Raw genomic sequence first — 20,875 nt, 5'->3', positions numbered from 1 at the left:
TAAATCCATTTGTAAAACATTTTTTTTTAAGAACACTGAATTAATTTCTACTTTAATGTACCTTCTTCATTTAGATTCGTATAAGAGTATATAATATGTAATACAGTATATACAAATGGAGTATTAAAGGCTTTTATGCTCTGTAATACCGTATGTACTATTCAAAGTGTATACTGTATAAAGTAAACACACTGAGAGGCAGTAAGAAAGCAACAAGTGCTGTTGATTCTTGCTCTTTTTTCCTTTAAGTATATTTACTAGCAATGCTACAATGCTTCATGTTTATAATAATGACTGTACAATAAAATAGATTATTTCTGAAGGTTTTCTTTTTTAACATCTGAGTTTTTATAAACATTTGAGTTTTTGTAGTTCATTCCTTGAAAATCTTCAGTACAGCAGGAATTTGGTTTATTTTAAATTCACTAAGGTTACAGTTGGTTTCACTTATGGATTCTTTTCCTGAAGTTGCAATCAATCTAGCTTCTTTCTAGTGCTTTCTATGCCTGTACATTTGTGAAATTCTTTCTTATTTCTGTCCGAGCTAATACTTTTATTATTTCTTAGTAACACACACCAAATTATTATATATAATAATAGTAATAGATTTAGTGTTTTACAAGTCCATGCAACATTGAAAAAGCCATCATTTAACTGTGGTTTACATTTAAGTTGTTTTACTAGTTGTGTAACATGAGGTGTGTATATATTATCTTCAAAAGAAAGAATGAAAAAAGTCAATGATGATTGCTGTAACCTGATGACTTTAAACCAGGGGGGCTATCCCACAGGGTATCAATGAGTGGCTATTTCCCACTGAAGACTTGTCCATGCAGCTCAGGTAGGTACTGTGGCTCTTAGAGAGGAAATTGGGCAGCTGTAAACTGCAACTATTCATTTAGGACCTGGCAAGTTGGGACAAATAAACATCTGAAAAGGAACATGTTCACTTCTGTCTTTAGGGGGGTTTGGCATTAAATATGACTGACAGACAAATAATTCCCTGGAGGGGCTGCTGAACTTTTGTTTTTAAGTGGACTGCAAAAAAAAAATATTATTTGCTTTACTTCATATGCCTTGCTTTTTATGTAATTACAGTACTACAGTACAGCTACAGACGTTCTGTGATGACATAATCTATACTTTCCTTTCCGACAGGTACAGTATCAACACAACTGTCTCTTTCACCAGACTTCTAAGCACGCGACAGAAGAATGAGAAAACAGCAGAAAAAAAAGTTTCCTACCTCAGACTGTTCTTTCCCTGGCCAAGTGTAAAGTCCACAAAAGCTTAATTCCACCTTGCACACAAGTCCACAGGATTATTCCCAAAAGTCACTCCAAGTTCCTCTTCTTTAGATTTAAAAGCCAGGTTCTGCCATTTACACTAGCCTAACTCCTACACTCTTTGAGAAATTGATTGTACTGAAACTTAGTCAGAAAGCTCCCAGTATCTTTCCTCTTAGCAGACAAAACCTGTGGGTCCTAGTGCCTGCCTAGCTGTCTCCAAAACATCACAGAGAGGGAAGTGAAGGAAGAGAGCCACTTGTTTTCTCCTTCTTGCTAATGTAACAAAATTCAGAGTCTTTATTGAATGTCAGAAGTTTGCTTCTTTTGCATTGCTCATTCAAGTGCAGACTTCTTATAAAAGTCATGCCTTAGTGTGAGACAACTAACAATAAGTCACTGGTCACTTTGAGTCACTTCAAATGAAACACTAATTTCCATCTTCAGCCTATATCCAGGATAAAAAAATCACAACAAATCTATCCTGTACACAGATATATAAACTAATGCATTAAACGGGGTGATACAGTATGTAAGGTCACATCTTTTACGTTTCCACAGAAGGAGAAGCACAGGTTGGAGAAAATTATTATCAACCCAAGGGAGGAAAGGATACTGTATTAACCTAAACAATGTCTTTAAATCACTACTGAGGGATGGTGACCAGCATTTGAAAACTCAACATTTTTAAATGCCGAAGCATTTACAGTATCACTGGTCCACTAAAGGTTATATTTTTATACTAGGTAGAAGAAAGGTTATAAGCATTTCCTATCCTTCTGTTTGCCAAGGAAATATTTGTCTGCAATTTCCGTTCTTGCGATAAATTTTTTTTCAGATCTTATTAAGTTAGAGAATTTAATTAGAATCTTTTAGTAGCAATCCTTTTAAGGCTTTTAAGCTTTTTTTTCCTGCAGCTTTCTGAGAAACATACAATTCTAAAACTGCATAGGTGCTCCCAAGACTAATTTCAGATTTGCTGTTCTTTGCAGAGTAAATTACTTTTATTGCTTCACATAATGACTAAGTATCTTTTCCTAGTGTACTTTCATTGAATAATTTACATATATATGGCAGATTTATTTTGTTGTGATATACAGTATAGACTTAAAGACTTATACTAATATTTATGTATAAAAGATTTCCCCCTTGTTTCCTAAGAAATCCCATAAACTTTGCACTAGTAATGTTAAAGTGAAGTTCTCTCAAGTATACCTAGTGAAGGTTCCTGGCTTTTTTTTATGTTATCAGGATGCATACTGAAGTTGAGGGATGGGGTGGCAGCAATTTTACACAGATTTTAGAGTTTTTCTCTGAAATTATAAATTATTCTGCTGTGCCAGCAGCTATATCACCCTGCAACTCACATCTGGCAACCCACTGAAGCTCAGCAGGTGTGAGACTGGTCAGTACCTGGATGGGAGACCTCCTGGGAAAAACTAAGGTTGCTGCTGGAAGAGGTGTTAGTGGGGCCAGCAGGGGGTGCTCACCCTGCGGCTCATGTGGGTCCTAATGCCCCAGTATAGTGACGGGGACACTATACTGTAAACAGGCGTCGTCCTTCGGATGAGACGTAAAACCGAGGTCCTGACTCTGTGGTCATTAAAAATCCCAGGGCGTTTCTCGAAAAGAGTAGGGGTGTAACCCCGGTGTCCTGGCCAAATTTCCCATCGGCCTTTATCAATCATGGCTTCCTAACAATCCCCCTCTATGAATTAGCTTCATTACTCTGCTCTCCTCCCCACTGATAGCTGGTGTGTGGTGAGTGTTCTGGCACACTATGGCTGCCGTCGAATCATCCAGGTGGATGCTGCACATTGGTGGTGGTGGAGGGGAGTCCCCATTACCTGTAAAGCGCTTTGAGTGGAGTGTCCAGAAAAGTGCTATATAAGTGTAAGCTATTATTATTATTATTCTGAAGGCTAGAAGTAAACATTTAATGATTCCACATTCTGACCTTAATGAATGTAATCTTTTCACAGAACAGGCCTTTAGCATTTGCTTTTGTGTCATAAACAAGTTAGAAATTAGTAGGGTACTCTTCTGAGCTGAAGAATGGCACCATGCCCCCGCTGATCAAATTCAGCACTAGCAGTACAGCCACCTGTAGAGCAGTAAATGCTGAGAGCTGCAGTGCTCATCTTGACCACACCTGCCTTTCAGAGAGCAACACTTGTCTCACGTAACACAACAAGCACACTCAGGGGAAACACCCTGCCACTGTGAACGCTTACCAGCCCGATCCAAGGGATATCACTTTCAATGCCTTCAGCAGTGCATGTATCCAATTCTTTGTTGTTGTTATTATTTTAAAATTACACAATAAATATGTATTACATACAGTAATTGTATTATAAAATCCAACATAATCTGATTATATATTAGGGGCATTACTTATAGGAGAAATAAAAAAAAAACCTCTCCCTATAAACATTTTCACTAAGTGCACTTTCACTAAGAAGGAAGGGTCTGCATCTGGCAGATAATATTTCTGTTGTCACATCAATTAAATATTTGCTTTGAAAATGACTTCTCAATACATAGAGGATTTGCCTCCCACTCCCTGACTGTTCCTCCTCCCATTCTTTACATGAGATTTGCAGTTTGTTCAGCTTTTGGAAAGTTTTCTTTGCAAGCAGTGGTGCTAAATGTTTGCACTGCGTGATATCCCTCTCTAATAGGTTTTCCGCTGAGTGCTTCTATCTGCATTCTTCTAAGATACAATGGTATGTTTCCTCACATGGAAACAGTTCTTTTCAATCTGTTCAATAAATATATTTGGTTTCGTTTTATTTTAATCTTTTAGGTTAGGGCCGGCTTGTATCGGGCTTATCTTTAATATATCTATTTCAAATGTTTTTACTAGAAGCACGGACAACAATATAAACTGGAGGATGTTTAATGACAGCAGTGTCCCAGGTGTTCTGTACATTATGTACACAGGTGAACATAAATGTGCCTTAATACATTCGTCCACCTGTCTAAATGCATCCCCCATACTGTCCACTGTTTTAGTCATCAGCTCTTGTGTGTTTCATGCTGTTTATTTTACAAGCATTAAACATATGAAATTTGGAACACAGTTTTAAATACATTAATATTATAAAGCTTATGATGTATCATTGTCATATAGTTAAGATGTAAAAGAACCTTTCTTATGACAGTATAAATTATAACACTCAAATCATTTCTAAGGGATCTAAGGGATTTAGTTTTTTTTTCTTTTCATTATTTATTGTGATATTAGTGGTTTTTAAAGTTGTGTTTGATATTTTTTGTACTTCTATTCATTTTCTCCTTCTACACAACATGGGAGAATCCAATGTGCCATTTTAACACACACAAAAAAAATCCCTATTCTGCAAGATTTGTGGTTTTTCCCAAATTTTTTCGTGAACAAATGTGAAAACATTTTTTTAACCCACTTTTTGGGTGTGAGTGGCCTCGTCAGTCACTTGCCATTGTTGACAAGCCACTTGGCTGAGAATCTGAAGGACAACACCTAACCCCAAGGGCACTCTCACCTGTCGCCCTGGTCTGAGAGGCGCTGGAAGTAAGGAAGGCCAAAAAAAGAGTAAGTTTTGTAAAGAATTCCGAATATTTGAGGTGTTTTGTCATCAGTGATGCTACGTGGCCAGAAACAGATATTTAGAGTGCTATGGACAAGCATGGGATTTTGTCTTAAGGTGGGGAGCTGCGTCAATGAACCACAAGAAAAAGGCTTGGCTAATTCTAAATATGGACTCTTTAACACGCACACAGGGTAGAAGATGTTCATGAGGTTTCTTGGACTTTCGAAGCCTGCCTATGCAGGCACAGTGTACGGCAGTAAAACCCCAAAACTACTTCAGTGTTTTACGATGAGCATCTGAAAAAAAATTATCTTGTTTGGCAGCCCTTTCTGTATTTGTTGGATATTAATGTTGTCCCAACACTCTATTTACAGTACTGTAGAGCTGTACACATACAGTATACAGTGATGCATTGCCTTCACGATCTTTGTATTTCGAATTGGAACCCTTCTGAATGAGCATACTTTATAGTGGGTGGTTTTCTCTTTCTTTGATTCCTACATTCTTATTAGTTTTTATCACTTTGAGATTCTGGCTCTGTCCTTTGTTTCATAAGTCACTTCTCAAAAAACAAAACGGAAACAATTTTCCACAGAAATAATTACTTGAAAGCAACAATTATGTACCACTTAAAGTTGATATAAATGAGTATTGGTCTTGTACTATAAGTGAAGAGCTGTTTGTGAAATATAGATTATAGTACAGCTGAACTTGTTAACAACAGAAATCAAAAAACAGTTTTAAAGGAAATTCAGAGTTTAGTGAAGGAATCATAGTATTCATGTATGCACTGAATTGCATAAAAAAGCTAAGACTGTTTAGATGATTTGGCCATTCCATCCCATTTGGTCATGAGTAGATTAGTGAACTCCTTTGAGATCCATCAAAGTGCTTCATACACGTGATGTTGAGTTTGTGTTTAATCTCTTGCGTTGCTGCAACCGCCTGGATTTATTGTTATAACAGCGTTTAAGACCCTGATAAAGCAGATGCACTGGTTCACTCCCTACTTCCTAGGCAGTCTCAAATTTCAGTCCCACCTTTGGAACCTGGAGTTATCATTACTGTATCCCATTGAGAGTGCATCTGGCTTCCATTTGGCAGACCTCCTAAGGTCACAATAGTATGTGAGTCAAATGTATTAACGGTTTCCTGGAGGACTAAGAATCTTTGAGAGGAAAAATCAAAGCATGCACCTCTGCTATTTTTCTATTATGTAACGCTATCTGTTTGGAAATTTAGCACATGTAGAATAAGAAATAGGTCTGGTGCCTGAAAAATATGGTTCTATGGTCTGTTTGAAATTAAAGTAAAATACTGTGGTATTTCAGTTAATCCCCACCAAATTTACTGAATTGCCTTCTATTGTCAATTTCGAACATTGCAGACACAATAGACTCTAATAGGCAATTTGATCAATTTTGGGAGTATAGCAGAATTGAACTTCTTAAATCACTCAAATCTGTAACAAATGTAATTCAGCATTCAGTATGAGATAAGTTTAATAAACACTCAGACAATAAGTAGTTCAGATGGGTAGCTGCGTCAGCATGCGTAGGCTACAAAGGAATTTTTTTCAGCATGGAGTAAACCTGTTACTTGTTTCACTCAGACAATAATCTTGACTATTGTCACTGGACCTGAGACCTGAGAAATTAATGAGGTGAGAGTACAAGATGGTCCTTTTACTATGGAATTTGTACAGTATCTTCTTCAGCATGCAGCTTACTGAAACTTCAATTCAAATTTTGTGCTCCACGGCAGCTTTTAAATGTTCCTCAGTGCCCACTTCAAAAAAGGACTCCACATTCTGCTCTCTGAGTTTCATTTTTTACCCTTCAACTGAAGTTATTCTTCTTTAATGATATCTATGTTTTTCAAGGCATTGACCTAATCAATTAAGTAAACTGGGAACACTAAGATAACTAAAACGTGAGAGACTGTATGTGTACATTAGAAAAGTAAACAAAAAATATATGAAATAATTTCAATCTGCAGAACAGACTAGTGTGTTGACTTACCACAATGTTACATTCTTACTGTATATAGAAAATAAAAAAAACACAGACACTAATGAATAAAATGTAATCTCAATTTTGTTAAGTGCTTTTTGTTTTAATATACAGCATGTCTTATATTGTTCTGCTACCTTACTCTAGTTTTACCTGGCTGATGTATTCACTTATTCAGACTTTATGAGGTGGTACAGTATCAGGCTAATTCAAGCCTCCAAAACTCACCACACTTTCTGAAAACACAGGCCTCAAGACATGAAAGGTCATTAAGCCGCACAAACACCAATGAAGCGCAAATCAAAGTTTGTTGGAATTATAATATCCGTTGCACAGCACTGGAGAACACAACACCAGAATGACTCCAGGGGAGGACTAGGGGGCAGTGTTTCACAGGTTTCTCTGGGTTGTCCTCCATTGATTCTTTAGCATCTTTCTGATGCTTACTGATTTTTTGAGAGGACACTGCTACAGTACTTTCAACTGAAAATATTAACCCAAAACAGAGATGCTTCTTTCCTCTGCCCACTACTGTATGTCTGCATGGCAAGTTATTTTTTTTTTCTTTTTGTGGGACTCAGAGAAACGCTGTCTGGAAGGGGATTAGTGTGAGCTTTTATTTGGCCTTTGTTGTAACTCTAAGTAGCAAAATGGTTCTTGAATTAGTCATTTTGAGAAACCACCAGGAATGTGACATGTCAGTAACCTGTCCACTAAAATAGGGCTCCAGAAAAGTTCTCTTTATCCCCAGGATTTTAAGATCTCATACAGTTACTCAATAATATCTGCTTGCATTCTAAACAGAATGATGTCAGTTGATGAACTGTTTAACCTGGTCACGTTCAAGCACTTTTCTAAAAATAATATTCTATTTGTCTTTGTATAATGCAGCATTTTATTCATAGATTACTTTAAAAATGTTAAGGTGGTTTGGTGACAGAATTTGTTGTCCAATTGAGATTCTTTGTATAAAATTTGATTTTAGGATTAAAATTGACTACATTTTAATTATCTTAGTGATCAACTAAAATTTAGATTTTAGTTCAAAGTAGAATATCTCTGGAAAAATTAAGACAAAACAAATGGATCCTCAAATGCATTTGAATCACTAAAGCCATTTACATTTTTTTCCTGCAAACCAAGGAATATTTCCTTTGTTGTTTAGAAGGTCAGTTTAAATTGACTTCAGATCTACAGTACCTTTAGTTCATATACCCTTAAATTGGGAGAAACTTCAAATGCAAAAATGTAAAAAAACACATGGCAAAAAGGTTAACATGCTTGGAAGTTGACTGATTTTTTATGAATAAAAAAAACTTCAAGAACATAATCCTAGATTTAATAAAAACAATAGCAGACCAAACAATGTTTAATATCCAGGTACAGTATAGCTAGAAAAACATATAATTAAAACTCAGGTATAAATGTAAAAAAGTTATTTCAGTTATTTCTGGTGCAGACTGGGAACCAGAAGATATGACTGAGAACCTGATTCAATGATGACTAAAAGAAAGTTATTGTATCAGCTTTATTAACTTTAATGAAACAGCAGCCTCCATATACAGTAACCTTTCCATCCCCTAATTAGTGCTGTTGTGTCACCTTAGAGGCACAATGAGGCCTGTCCATTGCTTTGTTTCGTGACTGTGGCAGGCCTCCCACTTCCCACAGCTTATGCCAGGTGACTCGTCCCTGCCACTTCCTCATGCAATGACTCAATGACGTTTTTGACTCCCACGGATGAAAGTCCCAGAATCCTCCCTTTTGTGTACCCAAGGCCAGGGATTCTGAGTAAACAAGCAAAGACACAGCCCTGGTAAGGGGGCAAGCATGACTAGAAGTACTGCAGTCAGAGAGGAGCATGACTGAATAGGAAAATGTAACAGTCCACCACCACAACCTCACCTTCCCTGCCACCTCTCCGCCACTGCCTGCAGAAGAAATAAGTAGAGCCAGTTGTAAAAGAAATGAAAAATGAAAAGAAAGTGAAGAAAATATTCTGCTGTACTATAAAATACTACAGAACGTACAAGTAATGATATGTTGATTTTAACAGTAGAAACAGCAATAAAAACAAGCACCCTAATTTTTGCAAAAATTGAGTTCTTTTATAGTAGTTATAATTCATGATTTAAGTAAAATTAAAAGGATGGAATAGGCCACATACATTGATTCTTTAAAATAGAGTTAGCAGATTGGGTAAGTTTTCTGAAAAAATAGTTGGGATATTCTTTGACATATTTAAAATTATTAAAAGATAAGCCCTGATGTCAGTGCAATGTCAGGTGGGGTAGGTATTTTTGGAATTTTTCTGTTAGTAAATGAGCAGAGCAATAGGAAATGGCAGGAATGCTCGTAAATGAATGACAGCTGCCTACCATATGAATGAGTAGCTAAAGCGGTCTATTTCTGCTTCCTGATTGGAGCACACAAACAGGGTAGAAGCAAAACTATTAATTACAGTGGCGAACAGACTTGTAAGGCTTAAACAATAACAATTAGCTGCATTCTTCACATACCTCCACTACCCACAAGAGTTGCTTGGCAGCTTTGTAACCTAGCCTTAGTCAAAGAAGAGTGATGAAGGTTCAGTTTTGCTTTGATTCACAACAATTTATACCAACACAATGGTGTCATTAATAATCTGTGTTACCTAATTAGTCAAACAATTATTTTAATCTGGGAAGAATATCCCTCCAATTTCTAACCCCTTTACCCAATACAGGTTGGTGGGGGAGGCAGAGCCTGTCCTGACAAGCAATGGATGCAAGGCAGGGTACACTCTGGGCAAGACGCCAGTCCATCACACTGACACAAACACGCAAATACTCATTTAAGAGCCAATATGACCAGAAGCCAATTAATTTATCAGTATGACTTTGGAGTGTGGGAGGAAACCGGAGCATCCAGAGGAAACCCACATAAACAGGGGGAGAACATACAAATTGTCACGATCGCTAACCCCTCCTCTTAAGGGAGCTCCAGCCCTTCCTCGTTCCCTCCCATTGTCTGCACCTGTTCCCTATTCCCGTTCCCCCTTAAAAGCCAGACGCGGGCCTCACTCCTGGTTCCTCATTGATTTCCACATCATGAGAGCCCGGGGTCTGGCTCCGTTATGCTTTTAACTTTCTGTTCCTAGTTCCTGGTTCCCCTCGCCGGTTCCGACCCGGTTCGTGTTTTAACTCCCTGGATGGATCCCCTGGCCTTGGACTCTACCCTTTGTCTCAGATTACTCTTTTGGATTACCTATATGGATTGTTCTCCTGGACTCCCCGTCTCCAGACCCTTTTCCTGCATGACTATTTTTCCCCTTGTGTCTTCACTATTCCGGATCGTGTCGTCCGCATAGGGCCCGGAAAGAACTGCTCGTTACACAAATTCTATGTACTGTAGATAGAATTGAACCCAGAGCCTCAGTGCTGCATGGCAACACTGGTAACCACTGTGCCACCATGCCACCCTGGGAAGAATATTAAAATGTCGAAACCTAATAAATTACTTTTGGTCCCATGTGATAAATAGTGTTTGGTCCCATAAATTTCTAATTATTTGGACATGAAAAATCCTAACAATGTACTGTACATTACACACCAGAGGGTCTAAGGATCATTTTGACTAAAACCTCATGTTGCACTATTTAGTATGAACCAGTAATGGGGTTGCATTTTGTGTCACTTTGTACATTCTGACATAAAGTGTTCAATTAGCTGTTAGATAATCAAATATTACAATATTATTTGGTCACCAAATATTCCAGGTCATTTTCTGTAAATGTGTATTAGATTGTGTGCTGATGGTACAGTACTTCTCAAGGACTAAATATAAAAAACTCAACCAAGATAGGATTGTACAGTAGTTCCATGTAACTTTCAGTTTTATTTCTACCTTTGTGTTGGGTGTTTCCCCATCAAGGAAATGTGGAATAAATTACTATTTTTATAAAGAAACTATTTTCTTTCCTAGCTGAAATAAGGAACTCCTATTATGTTTATTTTCCACATGTGGCCCAACATTCTTGCTCAGTTGTGGAGTTTAAGAGACTTCCTTAGAATGACATTGTCAGTAACTTTCTGTGTTTCGAATGCTGGATGAAATCACTAAAAATGACATTCATCCGTGTCTAAAGAACTCAGTTTAGTAACCTACCTCTTAGTGTCATTGCTTTGTTAGGATAAATTGGGCAGGATATGTCACAGATTGAGATTAATTGTGACTGCTAGGGAGTTCCTGTAGAAATAGCCACAATTCTGAATAAAATCTCTCTGTGCTACAAACTTTACTTACCCGGTCTCACATCTTCATCTTCATTCTTTGAATAACACACCCCTGTTTATTCAAATACTGTATATTTTATATGTCTGGAGTTGGTGTTCTTATTTCTATTTCTAGAGAGTTTCATTCTGTTAGGTACAGCAATTGGTCATTTTCTGTGTTTTGAAGAATTGATCCAAACTCCAATGAACTGATAGAGAAAATCATCTTTCATAAAATCAAATTACCATTTGTTCCTTTTCAGAAGTAATCATTTCAAGGAATAAAGGTGCCAGAAAAAAAAGTTTCATTCTTGACATGGAATAAACAGTCTTTTTTTAAATGCAGTCAAAAGAGTTAGTGTCCATGTTTTAGACACTCCTGCACTTAACTATAATGAGCCTTATCCGTGAATGTGTGAGTCCTCACACACAGCAGTATTGGACTTCTAAATCATTCAATCACTGACATATTAATGAGCTCATTCTGTGGCTAGAGAGGTTTTGAAAGCAAATTACCGTAACAATCGGAATACAAATGCCCAAATAAGAATTAGTTGTTGAGATGGTGGGACCCTTTTTGATTCGCATGCTTTTTTTACTACCTGGAATTTAGTGCCAAACCACAAATCTCCTCAAGAAACTCTAACTAGGAAGACTGTGGCGAGATGTTATGGGTGAACTAAACTAAAATGTTAGTAAACCATCTTGTGTGCTACATTAACCCTCAGCAATTGCATACCTTACCATTGCCATAAACCAAAAATGGCATTCCTTTCCCTTTTATATACAATATTTAAAATTTTAAATCTAGACCACATCCAATCAAAGAGGAGGGACGTTGAGGAAGTAACAAAGAGGGTAATGGAATTTAAGGTGGAAGGTAACAGGGGAAGAGGCAGGCCTAGAAAGAGATGGATAGATTGTGTGAGAAAAGATATGGAGGTATGTGAAGTGAGTGAGGAAGATGTGCTCGACAGAGACAAGTGGAGAAGAGCAACCAAAGCAGCTGACCTCAGGATAGTCTGGGACTAAGGCTGTGAAAAAGAAAAGAGAGAGAAAAGAGAGAGATCCAGTCAAAGATTTACAGCTCATACATTCTGCTTTGACATCAATAAAATATTTTTCCTATAGATTATACTAAGGTGTGTCCCATTCTCCTGAGTCTATCTATTACAATTAAAAGCCATTTGCTCAGTACTCTACAGCTGTTCACAATGGGAACATAAAAAGATTCTCAGAGCACTCACTCTTCTTAAATTTATGGCACAGATGTTCTGTTGTTTTTTCTGAGGGATGTGGCTTCGCTGTTTCATTTGTTCCTGCTGGTCCCAACGCTTTTCTCTTTTCGTGCCCATTATAATGTCATTTCCAGGAATCCCTGGGAAAAAAAAGCATGCTCCTGCTTTACTTCATAAAGGACAGCTAAGAGGTTTGAGCCACAATCAGAGCCAAGACTCCCTCAATTCCCCAGACTTTTAAGTAGAGTTTTCTCTACTATTTTCTTGTCGTCTGTCAAAAAATAAGTTGACCCTTCCCTTACTTTACTTGTTGGCATAATTCACTGTTTCAATCAATATCAAGGAACCCTGAATTCCCAATGATTAGATAACATTCTGTAAACTAAGGACCTGGTGCTTTGAACTTAAGAATAATTTATTTACCATAGTTTCAAGATCTAGACAAACAGAAGTATTGTTTTCCATTCATCTCTGAGATATTTGTCATGAAGAAATTTTAGTTATTTCCTTTGGCACCATGCATGGCACAAAATAAATATGCTAAAAATGCATTTTCCTATTATCTTTAATTGCTTTGAGGAGCATTTGCTATAGTGTATGCACCAGAGCAACTACATATGAAATGAATGCATTGGACAGTGTAATAAAAAGGACAATCCTCTTCAAAATGGGGAACTGGAGTAATGACATGGCTTTTGCTGGAAGAACATCCTGTTGGAAGTCACAGGTCTGGAGTAATTCCAAATTTCTCCAAGACTGTTTTCCTGTAGCCACTTTGTATTTGCAAAACAAGGCCTGGTGTAAACAAGGGTTAATATTTATATTACTGTATACAGTATGTACATTCCACAATTATGGTGGAAAATGTTTAATATGAGGCTGTGAAATACAATTGACCCTGGCAATATAATAGCTATAGTTCAGACTAGCTGGCACCTAACCAAGATAATTGTGAAACTGAGCTTCTCACACAATAGAGTCTAATTGAGTTAAGCAATACAACAATAGTGGCTGGATCTGGGGCCTCAACACTGGCTTCTCTCATTGTGTCCATTGGCATACATTTAAATTCCTCAGCCCTTATTTAAAACAGGATTCTTCTCCAATTATGTTAATACCTGGGATTTTATCTCAAGAAAGTATGGTCATAAAAACTATTTTGGATGTCAATGTAGACCTGCAGTCTATTATTAGTAATTTGACAGGCCCATATAGACCAGATAATTGTAACATTCCCCACATCCTTATTTCAAGTTGATCCATGCTTTTAAAGTATCACCTAGCCTATGTTTCCTGTTGATGAAGTTTTCTTAGCTGATTTGTCCCAAAGAAGGTACAGTGTTCTTTAAAAGTATTCACACCCTTCCTATGGTGTCCCATTCTATGAAATTACATGATGCATACGCATTTTGTAAACTTAATTTTGTATTTAAGACTAGAATGCTCAAACTGAAGACTTCTAAGATATGTTACAGTAGATGTCAGAAAGACATTTCAACAGCAATTCTTCCTGGATAAACCCATTCTTCTTGGCTGATTTCCTCAAGCTCTCTTAAATTGCTTAGGGATTGCTTATGGGCAGCAGGTTCCAAGTCTTTTTGCAGATTTTCAATCGGTTTAACCCCAGACTTTGACTGGGCCACTCAAGGACTTTCTTATTCTTTAACCACTCCAGATCAATGTCCAGCTGAAAGGTACATTTTTAGCCCAGGTTTAAGTAGCATGTTTTCCCCTAGGATGTCCTAGAGCTTTTCTCAAACTATGGTCCCACCAACCTGGACATGATTCCCAGTCCCTGCTGATGAGAATCAGAACTAGAACTTGATCATGGCAGCTCCATGCTTGATAGTAGAAATAGTTTGTGTTTTTGTGTTAACTGTGTAATGCACTATGCACTAGTTACATTTTTCTTTCAGATTAAAACTTGCTTGTGTTTTTGTGGTTTTTGTTGGGGGGTGACCAAATATTACTTGCAATTTCATGTGTCAATACTGCTAGCTTTAAGACAACAAAATGTGAAAACTGAAAAGGAGCTATTGGAAGGCAGTGTACATATTAAGTTTAACCAATGGAAGTGTTGGAATTTGAAATGTTACTAATTAGTGAAATTAATGTTTTGTAACTGGTTTAACAGCTCTCAGGCACAGCCATGGGCAACTGATCTTTACTATTTAATGTGTAAGAAATATTGAATTCTACAAAATGATCTTTAAGTATCTCATAAAAGGTTTCATTAATGTTGACATGCATGGACAGTACATATTTTGACAAATACAGGGATAGGGAAAATAAAAAGGAAAATGTAAGAAGAAACCTTTGCCTGAAACTGAATTTTAATGATTTCTCTCAACACCTAGCAATCAAAAATATAATCATTAAAACAGCAGCTACTGTCAAGAATTTATTTGATACTCAAAATTAAATATACACAGAAATCTCCAGAGACTTTTATTCTTTCTTCAAGTTAAGTGTGTTTTTCCATAATCAAGAAATTTTCCCAGAAAAGTCTTCCATTGCTGCTTACCCTGAATAGTAATTAAAGGTGATACTTTACAGGTTGCAGCTCAGAGGAGACTCTTTTTAATGCTAGTGACCCTCACATTTGAAAAAATAAACAGTACATTCTGAATCACTTCACAAATCATTAGCTTATCTAATGTGATGAATTGTTGATGTCATGTTTCTTTGTCTTTTCCTGAAGGTGATCCTATGACATTCTTGACTTCAGCACTAGATGTTATCATAACTGTGAATGACCCTGTTCCTCATAGCAAACAAAGCAAAGATTGTCACCCAGTTGACATATTCTGAAGTGTCAATTAAATTTATTGCTGTATCTCCGCCCTCACAAAATCCTCTGGACTTTTTCTGTATTTCCCTTGCATTCTTCCATGAATGGGACTATGATGCAGAAAAAAATGAAAGAAGAGGCCTGTGTCAGTGTTCCATGACTAGGTGTCACAGAAATTCTTGGTAACAATGTGATTTCTTGGAGTTAAGAGATATACATCTTAATGTGTGGCACTAGAGCAAGCAATTACAGTTGAATAACTTTTTATAAAGGTCTCATATTTTCCACAAAGCTTACACATTTATACAAACACAGCTACAGGGTGGAGTGCTTTAGATAAAAACAAAAGATACACTCTAAAGGTTATTTACATTCCTTTGGAAAGAGCTTAAAATCAAATTTCAAACTGATTTTTCAGTGAGACAGCAAAATACTGTAATAGACTGAACAGGCATAAAGTTGTATCCTGCTCTTTTTGTCTTTAATGCAAGTATGTGAGGTACAGTATGTGTTTCTCTTAATGTAGAGTTTTTTATGTCTTGTTTATTCTCATTTAAAATTGTATACAGTAGATAATTAAAATCATTTTCAGGGAAAAGACTTACTTTTGAAATAGATACATTTTTTTTATATAATAAACCAAAATGGTAGTTTGGGTTACTTTGAGTATAATATGTACCAGCAGAAAGCCATCAAAACTAAGCCAAGAAAATCTGTAACAGTTGGCAGAGAAAACCCCCCTTACACAAAACAGGGCTTGAACATAACCATGTACCCATTGCAAACAAAATGGACAGCATAAAACCACAGGGATTATATAATATCACTATCAAAAATGTAATTTTAGAATGTGACTGAAACATGAAAATATATAATTGATTTTTTGGCACACCTTTATTGTTATTGTTACTGTTATTGCTCCTTAGTTATGGCTGACAGGCAATGACTACCTGTAGTTGCAGTTACCAACAATCAGGTCAATGATCATGTGGTCATGTGGTACTAGCTTGTTAATAACCTACAAATTTGATGTTTTAATTTAGTTATTTTGTTTTAAATGAACCAAAACCGAGATTAAATAATCTGATTCCTGTAAGTCACTGACTGTGTCAGTGCCTGTAAACCATAAACATATATGTGATGCCCAGGTGAGCTAGAGATCACAATTGTTCTCCAAAGCAACTGGCCATGTTTCCTGTGGAGTTAGACACCTAATAGTGCTGTGAGAATGTGATCAGTGGCTGTCTGTGCCAGCTGCCCGGACTTACCAGCTCATTATCTCATTAAACCAGATCCTTAAGCCCGTCCTCAGTCAGCAGTTTCATTTTACTCTTACAAATGGAAGTACTGTACTCCTCACAAAAACCATCTTGCCTGCAATGCACCTGCAATTATCAGAGCTTCTGACAGGACCAGTACCTGATCACTAGGCAGATCCCTGCCTTCTTCCCGATTGCTGCATATTCAGCAACCTCTCTGATCTTCCTGGATGCCCAGCACATCTCAAGCTCTGTCTGTCTGCCTGGTGCTTTCTCTACTTCGCCTGACTGCTTGCCTTCACCCGGACCTGGTGATTCCTCAGCTTGTCTTAAAATTGCAACATTCCCCCAGTCAGCGATGCATCGTAACAACGTACTCTATCTTACAAGATTGTAAGTACTTCTGCTATGCAAAATGGATACTTTATACAATCACTTAATTAATTAGTATACATAAATAGCAAGTGCATTATTGATTTAAGACTTTGAACTAAAGTCTATATTTAACGTTTTCTCTCTTCTACTGAAAAATAACACTTTTCACTAGAGAATTGTTTGTGCTTTTGGGTCAAGTTTACATGACTTTTCCAGACTCAGTGTTTTTTTCCAAACATTTCTTGCATGTGAAAATGGCAGGAGAAAAGAATTAATTCTGTCACTTAACCATGGTGGTATAAATGGCATTTCATTGGGACCATGTGAACATGCATACACAGAGACCTGGTACCATGCAGAAACCAAAAATATTTACCACTGAATCACAATGGTATGCATGGGGAGCTCTTTCAGATGTGAACTATGGAGATGAAAGTGCTGGCTACAAGCCAAAAATAAACTATGTTCAGGGTATTCACAAAAGCATATAATTTAAAATTATCAACATATTTCTCTACCACTTTTGAGGCTTTTGCATTCAAAAAATTCAAATATGAGCAAGTCTACAACATATGATGAATAAGCAGTGCAGACAGTTGCTATTTACCTTGATTCTGTGAAATAATCCATCGTGGGAAAATTATGAGGAACATTGACACAAATCAGGAAAGTACAGACAAAAAAAAACTAATCGTGAGTCTTTCATTTACTTTTCATAAGAACAAAAGAAATGTTGCAAATAAAAGGACTTTGGTTTAGATTACTCATTTTGTAGTTTCGTAGCTACAGTAAGTAGATCTAAAATTTTGTCCATCTGTTTCTTGATAGATCCCTGAATATGGGCCTCACACACCTGGCTGGGAAGTCTGTACAAACAAAGGACAAAGTTCTCCACAGAAACTTTCTTTCTGTAAACTACTGTATATGTGATAGTCCATGTTGACTAGATCTAACATCATATTGTTTATCATTCTAGATTAGCTTCCCTCTTTCTGGTTCAATTCTGTCTCCCTTTTCATGATAAGGGTACAGTCCATGGATACAGATTATATCCTTATCTTTGTAGAAATACGTTTATTTCTAAATACATGAAATAATGTTGCTACTGGACTGTGAATGATAACACTCAACATCAAGCCCTGGAGATGTATTTATTACTTTTAAGTCAATCTATCCTATCTATTTTTGATGGTGCACCTTCCTTAAAATATGAATTATTTTCTGTTGTAAAACTCTGTGTAAAATATGGATTAATATGTTTACTGTTCTTTTTTCATCTTCTTTTAATAACACTATTATTACATTGTTATGTCATAAATCATATAAATTACTTCTTTCAGTCTTTTTTTCAGTTTTAATACTAATAAGAAAATGCATTGTATTATTTTTGCCTTGGTCAGATATTGCTTTCTGTTGTCTTCTGTTTTTAAATCTCATTTAATCTATGACCCTTTAACATAGACTGTAAAAATACAAATTTACATGCATGCCTTATAAATTTAATTTCCTTCATATCTCCATTAAACCATTTAAGACATATGTTTCCTGGTTTGATGTTTTTGGGATACAGTGAGACATTAACATCATATTTTTGAAATATTATTACCTTTGGTGTATTGACTCTATGTATTACAGCTGTTCTCATTTCATTCATTTCATTTCTTCATAGTTTTCTAAAATTATAAACCCTAATTGTAGACAGAAGTTTAAGAACCTTAAAGCAGACATCAAAAGCCACGATAATATGGTCACATTTACCTTATGGTTCTATGACAATATTATCTCTTATATATAATTATAGATAATATAGATAAGATATAATTATAGATAATCTCTTAATTGTCAAAAGGAGCATCTTCCCAAGTTGGTACCTTTACAAATTTGGTAAAGAAACTAACCATTTGAATGATATCAATTTCACCATCAGTATTCCTCATTACAATGTCCCAAGGGATGTGTGGACGTTGAAATCTTCCATTAATATAACATCATATCAATGTAACAACATACCATCACAATGCAGTAGCCCTGTTATGAGCTGCCTGCACCTCAGTTCCCTTGTTTGAATACCACTTAAATGTTTTATGAATACTGTGCTTCCACCAAACTCATTGGTGTCCCTGTGATTCCAGAGTAATCTGTTATCTTATCATGCATTTTGTTCCTGTGTTCTTCTCCCTTCCTCCATGTTCTGACCAGATCTGATCCAGGTGTGGCCATTCTTTAAATGGCTTTAGGGGTTTTAAGCATTCCTAACTAACCAGTAAGTCAATTAACTTTAGAACAAGAGAGTGATGATTGATTAAAATAAGACCAAAATATTAGACTAATAATGAACTGTAAATAGACCCAGATTCCTCTAGTGTGTAGTTTACATTATTAAGGAATGCAGATTATATTTATGAAAATGCAATTAAGAAAGAAAAACAATAGGCTCTCACACATCTAGTTCAAATTCCGTCTATCTGCACAGTGCCTAATCAGATTATTACAGAAGCACAGATAAGATTATATCTGTAAGCTTTAGCTTTTAAAGGAAGTTTTAAAGTAATGAAAGAAGCACTAACAGAATTCACTAGCATATCTATCTTATGACTTCATGTTTTTCTACTGTATGGAACACTATGTGAGAGAGATTATTGCCATGATTATCATTAGAACCCTCCACATCAGCATCACATTTAAACACCAAGTACAGTATGGTAAGGTGTTTTAAAAGCAATAATATTGTTAAAATTGCAAAATAAAACCAATGCATCAAGCAATAATAATGAAAGTCTGAAATTCACAATATTAACTTTTTATTTTTTTAATATCTTTTTAAGATTTTTTTTTACGAATAAGAAGATTATGCTTTCACGCCAAGGTACTTTTTAGTTTTAATGTCAAAACAGTGACAGACATGGCTAAGAGCACAGGAGCTAAATACATGACCATTTAGTGATCTGCATTTGTTACCTTAAATAGTAAGAAGGCTTGTATTTTGTCATTTGACAGAGCACGCAGGGGCATACAGAGCCGATTATTCGCACTACCATTTTACTCTTTTTTTCATGATTTGCTTTCTAATGAACTCAAGTGTGAGAGTTAAACTGTGGGAAAACTGTAAATCTCCAGTCATCAGGAGTTTGTGGTACCCCTCGCTGTGAGCATTCCACAGCCCACAGTAAGAAAGATGGAGCTCACAGGCTGCAGAACGAAAGGAAACAAGCTGCAAAATAAAATCCTCTGAGCTGCCAATGTTCCCTGAAACCCCATAAACAACAACTATGAAAGGTCATTAAGGTTTACACACAGAGCTCTTGCACAGCGGTAGTTATCTATATTAAATCAGTATTCATTCTTAAGCTTCTAATAAAACACTGTGCTACTGAAAACTCACTTACTGTATCATGGAAACCGATAAAAACAATTACAACCCAAACAGAAAGAAACAATGCCCGTCCTCTCCCTTTTCATTAAAATATTATGGCCTTAATAAAATCAAAATGAAAAAGCCATTTCTGACACTTAAGTCACGTATCTACTGTATGTGAGTTGTGATGCAAACATCACATTTGGGCATGCAAACTCACTATGCATACATCTTAACACATACAGTACAATATGGGCTGCAACATGTTTTGTTATATGAAATAATGGGGATGAATGAAATAAAAAGGTGGTCTTGATATTTTATAAAAAATATAATTTAAACTTTTAAAAACTATTTAAAAAGTAATTATTTTATCATATTTAATATAAGAGCAATATACAATCCGTAAAGAACCACTGTGTAAGGTCATTTTTTTCAATTCTTTTAGAATATACAGTATTTGGAGTCTTTGTAGAACATTGTTCTATATGTTTGCTGAATACCTAATATTATACCAGCATTCAAATTATAATGAAAGTGTTTTTTATCTTTTCTGCTGTATATACAATCCAATTCCCATACAGAGGTACTTGTCTTGAGGAAAGGAAAATAAAATTCTTAAATCCAGAAGCAAGAGGAAAACTTCTAAATTTGAAATTGTTTCTTGGTGTGCTCATTTTTGGAACACCTGACAAGTGCTGAATAGACCTAGGAGAAACGCCAGTGAATTGTGA

The 20,875-nt window shown here is 36.2% G+C and overlaps 1 protein-coding gene across 2 annotated transcripts in view; it reads right to left on the bottom strand.

The window, feature by feature from the left end:
* Positions 1-1,406, bottom strand: part of ngfb (nerve growth factor b (beta polypeptide)) — a 40,797-nt gene extending 39,391 nt beyond the window's left edge. For both annotated transcript variants that reach the window (XM_015342140.2, XM_015342141.2), the window contains exon 1: positions 1,247-1,406. The gene's annotated coding sequence lies outside the window, so the exon portion shown is untranslated. The remainder of the gene's footprint in view (positions 1-1,246) is intronic.
* Between the last annotated feature and the right edge of the window lie 19,469 nt (positions 1,407-20,875).

Source organism: Lepisosteus oculatus, chromosome 5, assembly GCF_040954835.1.
Source record: "Lepisosteus oculatus isolate fLepOcu1 chromosome 5, fLepOcu1.hap2, whole genome shotgun sequence".
Taxonomy (NCBI): domain Eukaryota; kingdom Metazoa; phylum Chordata; class Actinopteri; order Semionotiformes; family Lepisosteidae; genus Lepisosteus; species Lepisosteus oculatus.
This window is presented reverse-complemented; position numbering and strand designations above follow the sequence as displayed.